This window comes from Planococcus citri, chromosome 5 (genome assembly GCF_950023065.1).
Source record: "Planococcus citri chromosome 5, ihPlaCitr1.1, whole genome shotgun sequence".
NCBI lineage: Eukaryota > Metazoa > Arthropoda > Insecta > Hemiptera > Pseudococcidae > Planococcus > Planococcus citri.
The window spans coordinates 32,513,054-32,531,416 of record NC_088681.1 but is presented as its reverse complement, the minus strand read 5'-3'; the positions used below and the strand labels follow the sequence as shown (position 1 = coordinate 32,531,416).

The 18,363-nt window shown below is 34.3% G+C and overlaps 1 protein-coding gene across 1 annotated transcript in view; it reads right to left on the bottom strand.

The window, feature by feature from the left end:
- The window catches only part of LOC135846591 (T-lymphocyte activation antigen CD86-like), a 366,864-nt gene that overhangs the window by 339,108 nt on the left and 9,393 nt on the right, over positions 1-18,363 (bottom strand). The window contains exon 2 of the mRNA XM_065365779.1: positions 4,997-5,069. The gene's annotated coding sequence lies outside the window, so the exon portion shown is untranslated. The remainder of the gene's footprint in view (positions 1-4,996; positions 5,070-18,363) is intronic.

Genomic DNA, 18,363 nt, shown 5'->3' with positions numbered 1-18,363 from the left:
GGGGCTTTGATCCACTGTGGAAGGGAGGAGGTGGCTTAGCACAAGGAGTAGTGGCGAGGGATTTTAGTATGTTGTTAACCACACCATCCTAGACAATATTCACAACAAAAACCTTCGGTCGCAATTATGCCTGGGTACACCTATTTTTTTTCGCTATTTGACTGGGCTATGAAAGTAAATTTATTTTCATTTGAAGTAGGTAGCATAATTTTTCTTTGATGAATAGCTAATCAAGTTACTTTGAACCTGTGTCGAAAAAAACTTCAGACTTCCAAACACTGTAACTTTCCATCACCTGATCTCATTGTTCATCGGATGTGTACATTGAATTTGAGATAATTCGGATTACCTATATGAATGAAAATTTCAAGGGTTCACTTGATATTTTTGTACATTTTCAAGTAGGTAGTTCATTTCTTATTTTCGAGATTTAAAATTTATGACCAAAGTAGATGAATGTCATTAGGTATGCTGTATTTTAAATTTTATTTTCATTTTTCAATCAGATAGGACTGCGACTACAAACTCATGTCAAGACATATCAATATTTTATATATTGCACGTACCTAACGAAAAGTTGTCAGAATTCAATTATCGACGGCTTACAAATTTTCCATAGGTATATGCGGCATTTCTAAACAAAATTTGAAACGTGTTTATACAATGCCTTACGCTAAAGGAAATGCAAGAAGATTAAATTTATAATGAAAATTGCTTATATTTACATAGGCAGGATGTTTCACGAGTACAAGTATTGCTAAAATGATTTTTAACCGAATGTATCTACCTACAATCTACATTATACATACATTGCTTCAGGTAAAATATCATGCCCTTATATATGTAAGCAAAATCAGCTCTTGATTTTATAAGGATACGTAAATTTTGCTGAGAAGAGAGATCAAAAGTAACCATACGAACACTCTTCCCATTTTACTAATTTGTGGAGGACAAGGCAACAAAAAATACAAAATTTCGTAAGTTCATCTCTGAATGAAAAAAAATGCAAGTTCTTATTTTTTTAATGGATCTTAGTCCCTCAAAATCACTTTTTGGCTATTATCTTGTAAAATATTCTATAAGAACACAAAACTACCTCAGAAAAGTATTAATTTTACTTCAAATTTCCCATCAAATGAGTCTAAAACAAATTTTCCAACTCATCAGTAAGTGAAGGTATCTATAACCAGTCTCATCAAGGAGCTTTTGAAGCAGCTTTGAGGTCAATTTTAGTTCATTTATTCACCAAATAAGATGATCCAATAAATGCATGCCTACTCTCCTCTCCTCCTCTCAGAAACAAGGATAATCGCATAAAGACAGCGATTGGATTAGAGACCCGGGGTGAAAAATATACATCTTAAAAGATGTATCTTCTTCATTTTTCAGGAACATGTAGATTCAGTGTTTCGCAATACCGATCCTCCTCCTTTTTATGGATCATGAACTCCCAAACCACTGAATTTTTTATACGCGATCAGGAAACGTGCGAGTATTAGGCATATGTAACTCGAAGGAAACGAACACAAAAAAATAAACCGAGTAGCCTGCTGGTCGTTTACTCGTATTCACGCGAATTTCACTCGAAAAAGAGGTAAATTGTCGCGGGACCATCACATCATTGTTATCTCTATACGTATACATATAAAATTGCAAGCAACAATAATAGAAAACCCGATGCGGAAATATTTTCATTTTAATAGCAGATAGTGACACGTCGTTCGCGAATGATCCGTTCGTTTTAAATTTGCTCCTTCGTTTACCTAATTTATTCGATGTTATATATGGTATAGAGGCAACGGAACAGGAAAAAAAACGCCAACGAGAACCATTAGCACGCGTTCCATTACGACGAAACAAGATTAACTGGCGAGGGATGAAAAAAAGCCTTGTTCGCGCCACCGATCATGTTACCTCGACGAGAATACGATTCATTAGAGTTGTTCATTGTGCTCACCACATCACCGTGTATTTAATTGGTTTAGAATTAATTAAAAATCACCGGACCACGGTTAGATTCGATTTTTCCATACATACCAGCCAAATCTTTCGTTCATATTATGCAGATTTCCCCCCCCCCGCGTGCGATGGCGATGGTGAGACGTTATTAATTATATTCGTTCATTGTTCATCGTCTTTAATTTCTCTCGCGTAATTATTTCATTGTGTTAATACGAGGCTCTTCTAAATTTTCTTTGTACCATTTCGGGGCGGCTTCGAATATTCTCCTTTTTGTCTCCGCCAAGAATACCGTACGAGCAGTCATTTTAGGCTGCTTTTCGGGTGCGATATCGCGCGTATTGGGAATATATAGCGAAAAAAAAAACTCGTCGAGCCTTTTTTCTCAATTTTTTTTTGTTTTTTTCATTCATTCTGCATTTCTAACTAATTTTCGGGGCTTCACTTCATCATACGAGTACATACTAATGAATGACGGTCGTGTTTTGCGAGGCTATATGGAGAATCGATGTGAAATTTTCTAATCAGAATATTTAGAATAAAAACTCATTTTAAAATTCTGTTTCTCAAGTTGAATGGAGAATCGATGTGAAATTTTCTAATCAGAATATTTAGAATAAAAACTCATTTTAAAATTCTGTTTCTCAAGTTGAACGATGTTTCAAGACGATTTACAGGGTTTTATCTCTCACAAAGAAGGTATCTCATCTGGCAGAATTATTTTTAATCAGACACAGCTAAATTGAAAAGGCATGCAGAAATGCATAATCAGCCAAAACAGGGGTTTAAGTTCATTTTTCGATATCTAAATTCAATTTGGATAATTTTTATGGCATTTTTTGAAAATCTGGAATTTCCAGAATATGCATAGAGGCTCCAAAACGGCTCGAAACCACCTCCAGTCCACTCAGCATGTCAAAATTAAGAGATAAAAGTAAATTTCCGCTTTTCAACTTCATTGGATAAAATTTTGTGGAAATTTCAACTTTCAAAAACCCAACTGTCGGCTCCAAAACTGCTCGAAACAGTTCGAAACCATTTCCAATCGATTTGGGTAGTTAAAAATGGGAAATACACCAAATTTCAACTTTCTAGGTCAATTTAGTGATATTTTTCATTTTTTCATTTTTTAGCCCAAATTGATGATTTTTAAAAATTTGCCAAAAATCGAAAAATGCACTTTAGCATCTGAAAGTTTGAAAGTTGATGCATTTTTGCATGCTCTCTCGATTTTGCTCTCTGGTTCAAAAAAATTCCAGCCATTTCGTCAGCAGAAATAAAATTTTATACACTCAAATTGTACAATCGAAAAACAACACACAAGACCAAGCTACTATCTATTCAATTTACGCAAAGGTAAACCTCACATCGAATAAAATAATGAAAAAAACTCACGCATCATATCTTTTTATCGCAGTTTCATCTTATTCAAACTCGAAAGTCGAAACCAACGAGCGACTATAACATAACGAAATTCGTAAGAATATTTCATTCATCGAGTACCCCACTCGAATATCTTCATCTTATTCAATCGTCAAAAAACATTACAAAACAAGCAACCAAATACGCCGGAGTCTTTTTGTTACTCATTTTATATTTTTCTTCTGTTCAGAAACCAATTTAAATGTATCAGAAAACAGCATGTGCCAAGTTTTTCGCGAAGTTTTTTAATTTATAAGTTGTTTCTTTCTCGGCGGCGAGGAAAAAAACGTGTAAGAAAAAAAAAACAAAAAAATTACAGCGACAAAAAGAAGTTGTATCTTCGGGCAAAAATCGCTTATACAAGCGGCGAACAGCGATACTCTTCATGCAATTCGTATTTATTATTAAAATGAAAATCTCCTTATAAAGACTCGGACAAAACTTTTTCTTGGCTTATTCGAAAACATAACGTACTCGAGCTTTTTTTTCTTATCACAATGAAACAAAAATGTTTCGACATTAATGTTGAAAATAAATCCGTCTAAATTATTAAATTGTTATTTTTTAATTCCGCTTATCTTTTAATGTAGTCTGAAAAAAAAATCTTTTCAGTTTAGCCAACTCGTTGCAGCGCAAAGTTAATCAAAACAAATTAAACGTATTTTTGACGTGAAACAAGAATAAAACCCCTTAAATACCTTTTTTTCCCTACCGGATTCTCTCACACAGGAAATTCAACGTTTTTACCTATCTTTTTTTTTTACCTTCGTAAGCTCTCTTTTAAATTTTGAAAAAAAAAAGAAAAAACATCGCGTAGGTGGTGGAACACGTTATATGAAATGTTTCCCTTTCGTACTCGTTATTTTAGAGGGTACTGTTTTAATACCTACGATCTTTACACTCGTGAATAGAATTCTGACATAGATACCGACCAACTTTGAATGAACCAAGTACTAAGCTCATATTTTTCTCTCGTACCTTAATCTGCAATGATAGCGCTTCTATTGAAAGATTCAACTACCTGCATTAACGCAAGTCTACAATTATTATCTATTATCTACTCTCATCGCTGTATAAACAAAATTGCCTGCACTAATGCAACGTATTTTGGTATTTACGGCAAACAGAGTAGGCAACTTATCTGACATGTTGGCAGATACGAATGAAATCCCACTTTAAACGGCGTTTTATTCAATCATGCTTGGGAATTTTCACCAATTTCAATTTTCTTTAGAATCTTGAATTTTTTTTATGAAATTGAAATCTTTTATAAATATGTAATATCCAGTGTGGCATTAAAATCAAATCATAACTTATTACCACATAACGACTACTCATTAATGTGCCAATCAGGCAATTCAAATATTTTCTCAAGGGACAGCGAAGGTCCGAAGGAATCGTATAAAATGATGATGATTAAATACTTAATATACCTAGGTATCGATTTGAAAAGATAATTTCCACAAACCACAACCAATTAAATGGTTATTGGCTTCGTAGAATTAATTATTCACCATTGACTATGTTGCAAGAAAACCACAATTAGCTTGCATACTTACTCATATTTCGAGCAATATTGTACCTTTATTTCTAGTATAGAAAAAAAAACACTCACCTAAGCTGATATTCTTCTTCATCTTCACTCATTTTGAAAACACTCGCATCAGTATCCTACAGCTTCCAAAAATCTGAAAAAAAGAAAACCAACATACATCATTCCAAAACGAAATTTACAATAAAAAATAAATTATACTGGTAACTGGTACCTACTACGAGTCACCAATTACCACAACATCATTCGCCATTTTAAACGTTTTAGAGCCCAAGAAGCGTAGAATTTTTCGTTCGCAAGTTTGTACGCTATCATTTTTCTTTAATAATAGCATATAAATTCAGGCGATGTTTCGGGGTAGATCCATAACAACCATTCAGATTGATAAAGTAGACGCAGATTCGAATTAGAAGCAACGTTTTCACCTTTTCTACAAATAGAAGCCGTTAAGGTACGTGTTTTCGGTGAAAATTGCCCAAGATTTTACAAAAGTTCGCACTTCGTTGCGAGGTTTATTTTGGTTGTAGCGGTTACAACTTTTGAATATTGATCGAATTCTCGACGTATACACGTTTATCGACGACGATTTGAATTTTGTCAAGAGATCAGCTAAACCGAAGCAGACGCATGCACATGTATATAGGCGAGAGGTGACGTAGAGAAAAAAATTCTCAGTCTTACTTAATGCCTATAAGATTGGCGTATAAAGCTCGTTCTAATTATCAGTTTAAATTACGAAATATGTTTCAAATACGGATTAAATTCTTGCCGGATGCGTCGCTAAGGGAAAATACTCTCGTAGAATCTTCTAATTAAACTTGTATAGTAATTTGGCTTTTGTTTCCTGTGGTTACGGCTGAAATTAGGCGTAACGCAGTTTGCGATAGTTACATTGTTACTAGTGGATTATATTTTTCGTCGACTTACAAATGCTACACATAACAAGACTGCCATGTTTTGTTTTTCGCTCGTAAATATTTAGTTGTTTTCTTCAGACGTGTTTATTCTAGCTCTTTTGGTTTTTCTGTTTCTTATTCCTTTCATCGAGAATCAAATAGGTACGTTTAGAATGAGATATCGAGAACGCCCCAAGTATACATAGTGTTATCAAAGACGATAAAATTCCAACCTATTTTCATCCCTAAATTTGATTCTGCATTGAAGAGAAAGTCATCCTACGTTCAATACTTCGCAATACCTATTTCTACTTGGTATAGGGCATCTTTCAACCTACTCTCCAAATTTGAATCAGAAGATTATCACTGTTTGATTCATGGATCATCACGATTTCAGTGACGAAGTAGACAAAATCTTCTTTGATGGAACTGGGGGGGGGGGAGATACAGACAACTTGCGAAAAACACACAACTTTGATGTATCATAGGCTGCCTGACGACATTCCACACAGTACTTCTGAAGGCGCCAGATCCTTTTTTAGAATCATCCCCTCAATGAATAGATTGTTGATGAATTACTTTTATTTCGTTGATAATTTTGAACGAAATACCGAAACTTATTTAATAATTCGCAGCGAACGATAAAACGAAATAGGCAAAGCTGCAGAGAACGCCTCGTCGTTGGTGAAATTTTCTCAAACTCTCTCGTCGAACTGCAGGACTTTGAAAACTTGTCGTACAAGTACGTAAATATTTTGAGTGCAGAAACGCGAAATATAATATTGTAGAAATATTAACGTCAGAAATGAACGACGACTAAACGCGTTGAAAAATCATATCACGAGCGTTCGCGTTCAAAATAAAAGCGTATACGAGTATAATGTTAGAGCGAGCAAATGCGAGGAAGCAGTTGAGTTGAAAATATAAAGAATGCCTATTCTTGCTCGTCGTCGTCGTCGTCATCATCGATGGAATGCAGACACATTATATTCGATAAAACTTAACGAAGTTTTCATTGATGAAACTAACAAGTTTATCGTAAACGACATTTTCAAGTAAGTAAACTTATCGCGCGAGACGAAGAAGAAGAAATATAGCAGTATAAGGGTACCGGGTACTGAGTGCCAGTAATTGATACGTTAAAACACGTACATCAGAAGAAAGTTTACAAAGCTGTCTAAGTTTATTAGTAAAGACGTAACCGTGTTATGTAAATTGCTCGTTATTAGAAAAAGGTCGATTATTCGCGTAGTAGGTACATCGTGTATGTTATATCGAGTTTAATATGTACTACTTTGTATACTACGGTGCCTGACGGCGGTGTAAAAGCAGATAGGTATTTTGATACGAGACTGTACGTATAAAAGTATCACGATGACGTAGTGACATTACAATAGGTTGCTCAAGAAAGAAGAAAGTTTACAAGTTCACTCATAATTGGTCGTATTTTGAAAGTCAAATATGTACATGTTAGAGTAATATGACTACGGTGGTTTCGAAAAACTGTACGGGCGTTTCTTTTGAATTGGGAACCTATAAGTATATTACCCATATTATTCAAAAATATTAGGATGCAAGATGTAAAATACTTAAAATTGATAGGTAATTAATTATTAATTGTGGCAGATCAAGTAACGTACTTCAAGCTTTTCCAAAGTTGCTTTTGAATTGTAAATTATGTGATTTTACAGGAATCCCAATTGACAAGGAAAGTTTCCTACAAGCGACAGATTTTTTAAAAACCAGACAAAGGTAAATCGAAAGAGCATGCATCAATACACGATCAACCAAAATTTAAGTTTCCGAAGTGCATTATTCAATTTTTAGTTCGTTAACGGTGCAAAAAGTTTGAAGCAGAAAATGCGGAAAAAATCAAAATTTTACTAAATTGTCCTAGAAAGCTTAAAATTTGGTGTTGCAGGTACGCTACTTTTCACTCTTTGAATCGATTGGAACCGGTTTAGAACCGTTTTAACTAGTTTTGAAGCCTCAAGCAGATTTTTGGAAAATTAAATTTTCATAAAATTCTACCCAGAAGCCAGACAGGAAGACAGACGACCTTGAGAAACCGGACAGACGGGTCAATGACCTTAAGAGGCCAGACAGACAGACAGACAGACAGACAGACAAACGAACTTGGGAAACCAGACAAACGGGTCAATGACCTTAAGAAGCAGACCGACAGACATGCACCGACGGTTCAATGACGTTGAAAGGCTGGACGGGTAGGTCAGTGATTTCGAGAGGCCAGACAGGCATACCGACGAACTTTAGAGACCAAATAAACAGGTCAATGATCTCACGTGGCCAGACAGAAAAACAGACAAAGTGACAGACAGGCAGACAGACGACCCGACCTCAGGAAGCAAGACAGATGGTTCAACGACCTTGAGAGATCAGATGAGCTTGAGAGGCCAGACAGGTGGACAAAAGACCATCAAAGGCTAGACAGGTAGGTCAGTGACTTGAAGATACCAGACATGGAGGCCAATGACCTTAAGAATCCAGACAGGCAGACAACCTTCAGAAGCCATACTGATTGGTCAATGACTTTGAGAGACCAGACAGATGATATCTAGAGGCTAGACAGGCAGACAGACAGACGACCTTGAGAGAACACACAGATTGTTCTGTGGTGAAGGGGGGGGGAGGGGCGCGCTTCAACGTTGTGACTAAATTGGGAATCGAAGTGTGACGTCACAATTATGTTGCCGCTCATTTTTACCAAATTTCAAGTTCTTGTTTGGTCCCAAACAAAACTGTAGTCCCATAAGAAACCATGTAAAAATGGTATGCTTGTCCTTCAAATTTTTCAATGAATCAGACACTTGTTGATAAGAAACTTATTTAAAACAAAAATTCAGACTTTCTAACATATCATATTATAAAACGAGCTTTTTTTAACACAACATTTTGGAGAAAATTGAAACTGAAAAGTAGCAAATTTACATGCAATCTTATGGAACGCTTCCGCAGGTTGGGACCAAATGAGATTGTTTTCTTACACACATACATACATACGTACATACATTTTACATCACACAAAGATCCGCTTTGATTCCCAATACTCTAAATACAGTAAAAGCAAGTTACCTATAACACTTTTCAAGGGACTGGAAAAAAGAGAGTTATAAGCTGAAACACGTTATAAGCAAAAGTCTTGTTTTAATGCTGATGAGTGTAATACCACAAATTCTTTTTTTGAAGCGTCGGCCATATATATATGGGTGAATACATTTGGGATGCAGAATCCAGGAAACTTTGTGCGCATGTGTCAAATTGAATGTTTACAGTGTGCTGATTGATCAGGGTCCGACACTGATGGAGAGAGAGAGAGAGAGATGATTCAGCATTACAACATGGTCAATGTCACTTGTAACACAACCAACCACTTTCCCAACACTAGTAAACTGGCGCATTTGCAGAACGTTACATGGATTCTGCATCCAAAATGTAGCCCTCAAAAACTCCGATTTGAATTATTCGTCCATTTAAGAATAATTATACAGTCGACGTTTTAAAGCAAAAAGAGTATAATAAAAGAAATGGAAATGTGAACTTTATTTTGAACTTGAACAACACTGTTTCAGTTGGAAATGAGGAAATCTGAAATTTTACTTTGATTATGAGCCGAGGTCTGCTATAATAATGTAATTATACTGTTTTCTTAGGTCAAAATTTTCAGAAAGCTTTGCTTTTTTGTTCCAAATTTTCCAAAAAGTAATCAGATGCTTACCAAAACTATGAAAAATTTTTCTTTTCGGTTTTCTTCTCAAGAGTCATTTTTTTCCTTGCGTTGTTTTCACTGGTTTTGTGTAACTGCAGCCTCCTCGCTCACCTTCGTTGGTATAGAGGGGCATTTAATGTATCTAAATATTGTTTATAAAAAACAAAGGCTAAAATATAAATATTCTAAATTCTGAATTCTGAATTATGGTGAAAAATCTAGAACTTTATTCTCTTGTAAAAACTGTAGGTAGATATCTGCCTTTTTCATAAGAATTGTAATCAAACTTCAATTGAAGTTTGATGTCAGAAAATCTTACTTTTTTTGATCAAAATCGAAAATTTTTGTACTAGTTTTATTTGTATGAACTGAAACTGTTGAAAGTTGAAAAATAGATTTTTTACCAAAATTTCGCCAAAAAAGCTTTTTATACATTTTTTAAAGTGAAAACTGCAAAAATTGCAAAAATAAAAAAACTGTTTTTGCGGTCAAAATTTTCAGAAAGTTTTGCTTTTTCCCCCAAAAATTGGTTTTTTGTTGTCAAAATTATAAAATTATGTGATTTTTCCTGAAATTGCTCATGAGCATTATAATGAGTCCTTGAAATACAAAACATGCTAAGTGCCCTGGAGTGAATTTTACAGGAGAGCAAAAAGTAGTTTTGCAACGATTACCTCGCAACTGCAAATGGTGTACGAGTGTCGGTGATGGTGTAATAAGGTACTTTGTTCAATTCTGCATCTTTTGGTATAAAAATTTTTCCAAAAAAACCATTTTGAAGCCCCAATTTTTCAATTCAAAAATAACCTATTTTTGAGGTATTTTTTTTTTTTTCTTTCAACTTTGTTTTGGTAAAAAAAAAAGAAGAACAGAGCATAGAAATTCATTTTTTATTGTTTTAAACATCAATTTTAGGCACTATAACAAAGGGTATTCGTAAAAATATCGAATATATTGAAAATAATACTCGTAAACACTGATAAAACGACGTAAATATTTTCAAAACAGTTCCTGGATAGCACAACGGTAACAATGGCACTTAGCATGTTTTGCACACAACGGCGATGGCACTTAGCATGTTTTGCACACAACGGCGATGGCACTTAGCATGTTTTGCACGAAAACCGGTCTTGGACTTAGAGAAAACGTGATCTTTAGGTAGGTATTTAGGTAGGTTCCGCAGTGTTGCCAAATTTTTTGAATATGTTGGTGGAACTGCGATGGCACATAGCATGTTTTGCGCGAAAAAAAACGAAATCGAAAAAATGGCACTTAGCATGTTTTGTATTTCAAGGACTCATCACGATTAATTTTACGTTGGTTTAAATGGGGTTGTATAGGTACCAGAGGAAATCAGCGTTATAGCCGAAATCGTTATAACATATAAATGTTTTTACTGTAGCTCTATCAATGTAGGTATAGATTCTTACAAAACTTGTTTATTTGTGAACAGGGAGAAGGGGGCTGTTCTAACGTCCGAACCGGGCGCTCTAACTTGCTCCAACGATGCTCTATCCTTCCAAGGGAGTTCCCCGTCCCTCTACAATTAAGTAGGTCTGGCGAAATCTAATCCCCCAAAAAAGCGGATTTTTAGATGGGTCTGAGAGAACCTGTATACGTTTCCAAGTCATTTAAAACTGTGGAAAATGATATTATACCTATTATGAGAAATTAATTTTCATAAGTTTTCTCGAATACGTACTCAATTTTAAGAATATAGTCACGTTCGTGCTGTTGTTTTTCGAGACTGTCAAATTTTATTTATATTCAAGTTCATTGATCTTGATATCTTCTTCAGAAAATTAAGTTAGTTATCGAAGAATGATAATTTGTAGTCTATAATTTCTTTGCTTCGTGGCTTTGATTGACAGTTGGAGAAATTATTCATCAACTGAATGGTCATTGGTCTTTGTATGCTCAACTGTGGATTCGACGTCTGTCGTGAAATAAATATCTACTTTCGTGTATAAATTCTTTCTACCGGCTGTATTTTCTACACTAAACAGTATCAAAATTCAGTTAAAAAGAATTTAAACCATTTCAAAAGTTGTTCACTCACGCGTCTGAAATTAAACCATGAAATGGCTCATACTCGTACGCGTGTCAACAAGCGTATAATGCTTGTACCTACATATACCTAGTTATACTTGTAAGAATTCTCTCAAAATGTTGAGAGCCTTTTAGGTAAAAAGATACATACAAATACTTATATACACGACTACTACGAAGTTGATTTTGAACGTCGCGTCGCAAAGCCTTGCTTTCGCATTCGTTCACTTTTCTTAAATGTAAAATGTAAAAAGGATTTAAAAACGCCTACATACCCAGAAGAAAATGTTGTTTGCAATATTTATGGCATGTAGGTATCGTGTGTTCCAACAACTCTTGAAATTGCTGTTGATCGAGTGTTTTTACGTATTTAAATGCTGTTGAGGGTTTTCCTCTTTCTTTTTTTCCCCCGATTTTCAGAGTGGTTGTTTTTGGTTTTTAAAGCAACAGAAAATCTCAAATTTTTCAACGTTGAAAATATTATTTTTTTAAAAATTCCAATAGTCAGAATTTTATTGTAATTAATTCAACCCTAGTAAGCCTCTAAAAATTGAATATCCTCTTGCTCCCCCTCGTTGTTGTACATTAGTTTAGCAACAATTTTAGACATTTCGCAACACTGGTTTCCATGTTTTTGCGTCTCTCCCGTCCCCTCCAAAGTAGAATTCTCGACTCTCTTTCATAAAGCTGGTTTGTCTACCTTTCCAACTCGATGGGTCGGAGGGTGGGAGAATCTCGACTGGAGGAGCATTGGAGTTTTCTTCAAAGTTGATTTAGTTCTTGTGACAAGCACACCTACTTTCCTCCAAAGAGACAAAAATTCAATTTCAAGATCGAAATTTCTTCATACTAACATACTAATTCATTTTGCTCTGCCATGCCATACCATACCATGCCATGCCATGCCACCGTGGAAATTAATCATTCATCATTCATCAGTCATCAGTCATCACTACTCTTCAGCTGATTGAATGTTTTTGATTGGTAATCCGTTACTATTGAAATTTTTTTAGATTCAGGCCATTTTAGCATTGAAAAATACTCCATTGAAAAATCAAACATACTGACCTTCAGACAAAAGGGTCATTAAATATTTTGTTCTCTCAGGTCAATGCCCTTTTTTGCTGGTTGTCTCCAATAATAGTCAAAAATGCGATCTATCTTCAACCAGGTATACTTTTCTATACCTATCCATCGCCATGCAACGTTCATTATAAACCTTTGAAACGTTATAATCGAGCAATGCGTTGCAAAAGGCTCAATAAACGACGTACACAAAATAAAACAAAAAATAATTTATATGCCAACACCACCGCCAAAGATAATTGGTAACATTTCAAATAGTTAAATTGCGTTTCGTTTTACGAATTTAATAAATGCGTCGCCGAGTTAGGTTTAAATGTCATCCAAAGACGAAATGTTTTACATTTACCTTGGAAAATGTGAAATGTTAACGTGTATTTTTTTTTATAATGTTATATATTATTGTTATTTTTTTCATTCGAGTTGGCGTTGTGTATTATTGTTATAAGGGTAACTTTCCCCATTACAGGCAATCTGCGAGGTTGAAATACCTCTTCTTGTATTGGTAGGAAAACATCTATCTATATACATAAAAACAACGAATGACGAAAGAATCGCGACCACGTTATTGGAATGATTTCGTATTTTATCGATGAATGCAGATGGAACCTATCAGTTTCGCGCTGTTGAAAAAATAATTTAATGTATTAATTTTATTCAAAATTTAAAAAGCGTGGCATTCTGATTAAATATTTCATTTTTTACTCGGGTGTATTGTGTATAGTTAGGCTAATACACGAGGCGAATTGTTATTTTAGGGCGAATGGGAAATCTGAGTAATCTATTTTTATGGTTACATATAAACCCTTGACGATAGCTAAAGCGATAAGAAAATATTTAAATGATTTTTTTCGCTACCGAAAGGGTTGTTTCAAGTTTAGTTCATTTTTCAAGCCTCCTCATCGTCAACGTTTTGTAACCAGCGTGTTTTGCTTTAGTATGGTTGATGCGGTTTACGTGATCGTTGCAGAAATGAAGATGATGAGCAATATACCGCATGCATTTTGGTTCAACTGAAGTACGAACGACAACAACAACAACAACAAAAAGGCAAAAATGCCTCTAAGATGCGCGTTTAATTTGCGATACATTCGGTAAGATATTGTGGTAAAGAAATGCGGTCATTTTTCAGCCCTAAGTTAAAAGTTAACATCTGCAAAACAAATAAAACATTTTCTTTGTAACGTTATTCAGAATTGGAATAACAGCTCCCACGAGGATGTTACCGAGTTTTTGTATGTTATGTAAGTTACTCTCTCTTTCTGCTTCGTATTTATGAAAGATTATCGTTCGCTTGTTCACATTACTTTGTTTATCTGGAGTTTGTATTTTTATTGTTTCAGAAATTACATTTTAACGGTTATTTCTTTAAAGTTGGCTTTAACGTTTTATTTATTCTATTAAGTTTTCACGTATAATATATTATTTTTTTTCTCTCACAGCGCAGCGCAGCTTCGATGTATACGTACCTATATACGGTTTATATTATAAATAAAATACGTATACGTACTCACCATACCCAATACGTATGTATATAGGAAAACGTATAAAAAAATATTTTTCGAATTGAACTTTTACGTTATGTTTGTATAAGAAAAGGTGAGGGCCGTGTAGGCGAAAGAAAATGGAAGTAGGGAGGGAGGCGAGGAGGAGGAGGTTCATATTCTCATATATAGGAATACGTGGCTAAAAACGATATACGCGATTGAAAAGTTTGCTTTGCAGTTTGCACAAAAGCGCGGAATTTTCGCGCCAAAATACCAAGTTAGCATTATTACGAGGAAAGGGGAAAAAATTATTACGTAGAAAAGTAAAAGTTTTCGCTGCGGATGAAAGTATTATATAGTACGTGAAAACGTATAGCATGGAAAGTTGAAAAAGTTGAGAAAATGTCTTGTTCGAAGACAGATTAAAATTTTATTTCGGAATTGATTTGCAAGCTTAGGGTGTAATTCTTCTACTTTATTTTTTTCTCTACGTGGATATTTCGGTGAGGAAAACAACGAAGAAACGAATGCAATACCGCTTGTAAGAGTTTTACAGCCGAAGAATCTAAACTCAAAAATTAAATGGTGTTTTGAACTTATTTCGTTGATCAAAGAAGATAGGACTTAATTGAGCAGAAATCACATTGAACTCCATTTGGCCTATTTACAAAATTACTACAATGTCTGAGCCATTATACACAAGCAAAATACGAGTAAATTGGCAAACCCTTGATCGACAGGCGGTTTCATTGAGTCAATTTTTTCAACCAAAAAAAAAGGTGTCTTTAGCCAGCAAAAAAACTTGATAAAGTAACCAGAAAAGTTAACTTGATCGAGACTTCAAGAGAGACTTTTTGAATGTTATTGGGCGCGGGGTCCACAAGTTTTGGCAAGTCATTTTCCCTGACTTTTCCTGGTTTTCCAGACCATTTTTTTTCAATTTTCTATACCTACCCCATACTTCAATTTAGAGAGGAAGTTTGGGGGAGGGGGTGTAATTTTTTTCATAAGTTTCTCTTCGAATTGGATACTTCTTGGGATATAAAAAACAGCTAAACTTTGAAAATGAAAGATAATACAATACAACATGCAAGCTGACTTATGAAAATTTTTCTTTTCTTATTTGGATTTTTTGAGCCCTCAAAATGTGAAATTTGTTTATTTTGAAATCTTTGAAAATTTGCATTTCGAGAGGCATAAAACAACGTTTTTTTACGTGAGGATGGGTATTTTTTTCGGCTTTTAAAATTTTAGAGTTTGAAAGATGTTTTTTTATTTGAAGGATGAAGTTAATTTTGAAGAAAAAACAGAACAGGCCCAAGAGAGGGCGAAACCTCTTGTAAATTTATATTTTGAGATGCATAAAAACGATGCTTTTTTTTGTGAGAAGTTCATTTTTTGGCTTTGAAACTTGATTTTTATTATCTTGAAATTTTCATCATGTCTTCGAAAAAGAGCAAAACTTTTGAAAATTTGATTTTCGAAAAGTGTAAAATAATGTTTTCCTTTCATCACAAGTCCTTATCCAAAATTTGCAACTGATCGTTTTTTCAAAATTCAAGGGATTTTGCGTGAAAATTACGAAATTCCCCGACTCTTCCAGACCGACCAAATTTCCTGACTTTTTCAGGTTTTCCAGGCTTGTGGATACCCTGTTGACAGAAAAGTGGCACTTGGTTGCAATTTTTGTAAAAGAAAAAAGCTGGGTCATTTAGAAGCTTTTTGATTTAAAAAAATGAGATTTTATGAATGCTTTAATCAAAAAAGTGAGAATTATTGGAAATTTTCGTCAAAAAGCGAGACTGACAATTTTAGCAAAAGGCAAAACTTTTTCACCAACTTCTGATAAAATCGCAAGATTTGGAAAAAGTGAGACTTACTGATTTTTGTCAAAGAAAAAGCCATGGCTTTTAGCGATTTTTGGCAAAAAAGGTAGAACATTTTCTAAATTTTCAACATTGCATTTTTAATTTAAAAAAAAAAAAAAAAAAAAACTGAAAGCTTCGTGTAATTTTTGGCAAAAACCAAAGAATTTGACAATGTGGCCAAAAACAAACATTTCGAGAAAAAAGTCATAATTTAAAACAGTTTTTGAAAAAATACAGGATTTTGATCATTTTATAGAAAAAAACAGGGCTTTTGGATAACTTCTGGCATAAAAGCAAAGAGTGAGACCCTTTATCAACTTTTAGTAAAAAAAGTGAGCCATTATTGATACCTAATAATTGAATGAAAAGGAAAAAATTTTCGCCAAAAAGCAAAACTTTTTCTTTCGAAATTTTTTTATGAAAAACCAGACATTTTGTCAATTTTTGGTGAAAACTAAGACATTGACAATTTCCCTATAGAATCTTTAAAATTTCTCCAAAGTCATGGAAACCAATTTGGGCAGCTAAAAATCGATTTGTGGCTCATTCTCAACCTATATTCAATAACCTGATCGACTTTAGGACGTTTTCCTGTCAGACACCTGAAGTGTGTTTTTTTGATCAGCAGTCAGCACTTTTTGATTAAGTAAGTAAAAAATTTGCATTTTTCACCAAAATTATTACAGGCTCAATAAAGCACACTCGAGGTGCCCTTCCGAAAATTATTCCAAAAGTGGATAAAGTTGTCTAATAGTTCGAGAATAAGCCACAACTCGATTTCTAGCTGCCTATATCAACTTCCACGCTTTCTGAAGAAATTAAAAATCGCGTTAGAAGCTTTAGAATGACTTGGAAACGGTGAAATTCAGTTTTGGGGGGGGGGAGTAGATGATAGTTTCATTTTTCTGTTTAAAAAAAAAACAAAAAAACACGTTTCATTCTTATTTAATTGCCAAAAATGATCAATTTTGGATTTTCAAAAATTCTCCAATATCAAAAAATCCATTTGAGCTGCTGAAATTTCAGTTTTGGGGGTTCCAGTTAATGTTTTTTTCAATAATCGTCCTACTCAAATTATTGGCAAACACTCGCGATCCCGAGAGCTTTTCTAATGTCCTATATTACGAGGTCTTTTTTCAACATCAGTAACAATAATACAAAGAGCAAAAAAAACGTGTTTTGTAATATAATATGGAATTGTTTACTTTACAGATAATGTCGTTGCTTTTCAATTTGTCTTGAAATCTGCAAACTCCAAGAACTACTACCTACTCAATACCTACTCATTCAATCACAAAAATTCGAAACGTCAAAAAAGCAATCCATAAAATTTTTCGTTAAAACCAATATGTGCGAAGCATTATTTTTCAATAAATTTTCTGTCACTATAGAATATTTTAATTCAATTCAAATATACTTTTTCATTCGAACAAAAAATGCCTTCTGCACGACCAAACGAATCGCATGACATCCCACACATAGATCTTCCGAACTTTGAAAATGTTCGCCATCGTTATGAGATAAAGCATGAAATTTCAGAAACCTTGGCAATTCATTTAATTAAACATTACCTCCTTCAAACTGTACACATCGTCGCATCAGTCATTTCGAAACAGCTATTACATTTCGCAGTCAAACAAAACGGTCATCCTGTATAGCACTTCTTATCAAACCTTTATTAACGTTTCCGCTTGACTAAAAGGTCAAAAAGGAATTAAACAATATTATGCTTTGAAAAGCCTCTTGAATAATGTACAAATAATCCATCGTCTTGACAAATTCACGTAGGTATCTATAGTAGGTATTTTCCAAAAAATAAAAAATAAAAGAAGGAAGTTACACAACTCGACGGCCATACGACAAATTACCCTAGTGCTACGTCACTATGCCCAAATTGGACGCCGGCGGCGACCGTTCTCTTGTCACATATTATGACGAGTCAACAAAAACACACCCTTATGGTTGAATTTCATACAAGTATAAAGGTACCTAAGCGTAACTAGGTATATAATTTAAATCAACCTCAGCCCCCCGTCACGTTTATGGGGCAACATTCAGGTAGGTAGGTAAACTTCACTTGAAAATCCATTTCCGCGCGAATATCGCTTTTAAATTAATTACGGAGAACATCTTTCGCTCTGGCTTTTGTACACGATTTTGATTTTAAAAGATTAAACTTCGACGATAAGAAGTCTTATAAAAACACCGCCGTATTCGTCGTCTAATCATAATCACCGACGAGCTTTTACAAATACGCTATAACGTTTATATTATATACCAAGTACAGGGGCTAAAAGAAGAGAAAAAAAAGTATAGAAAA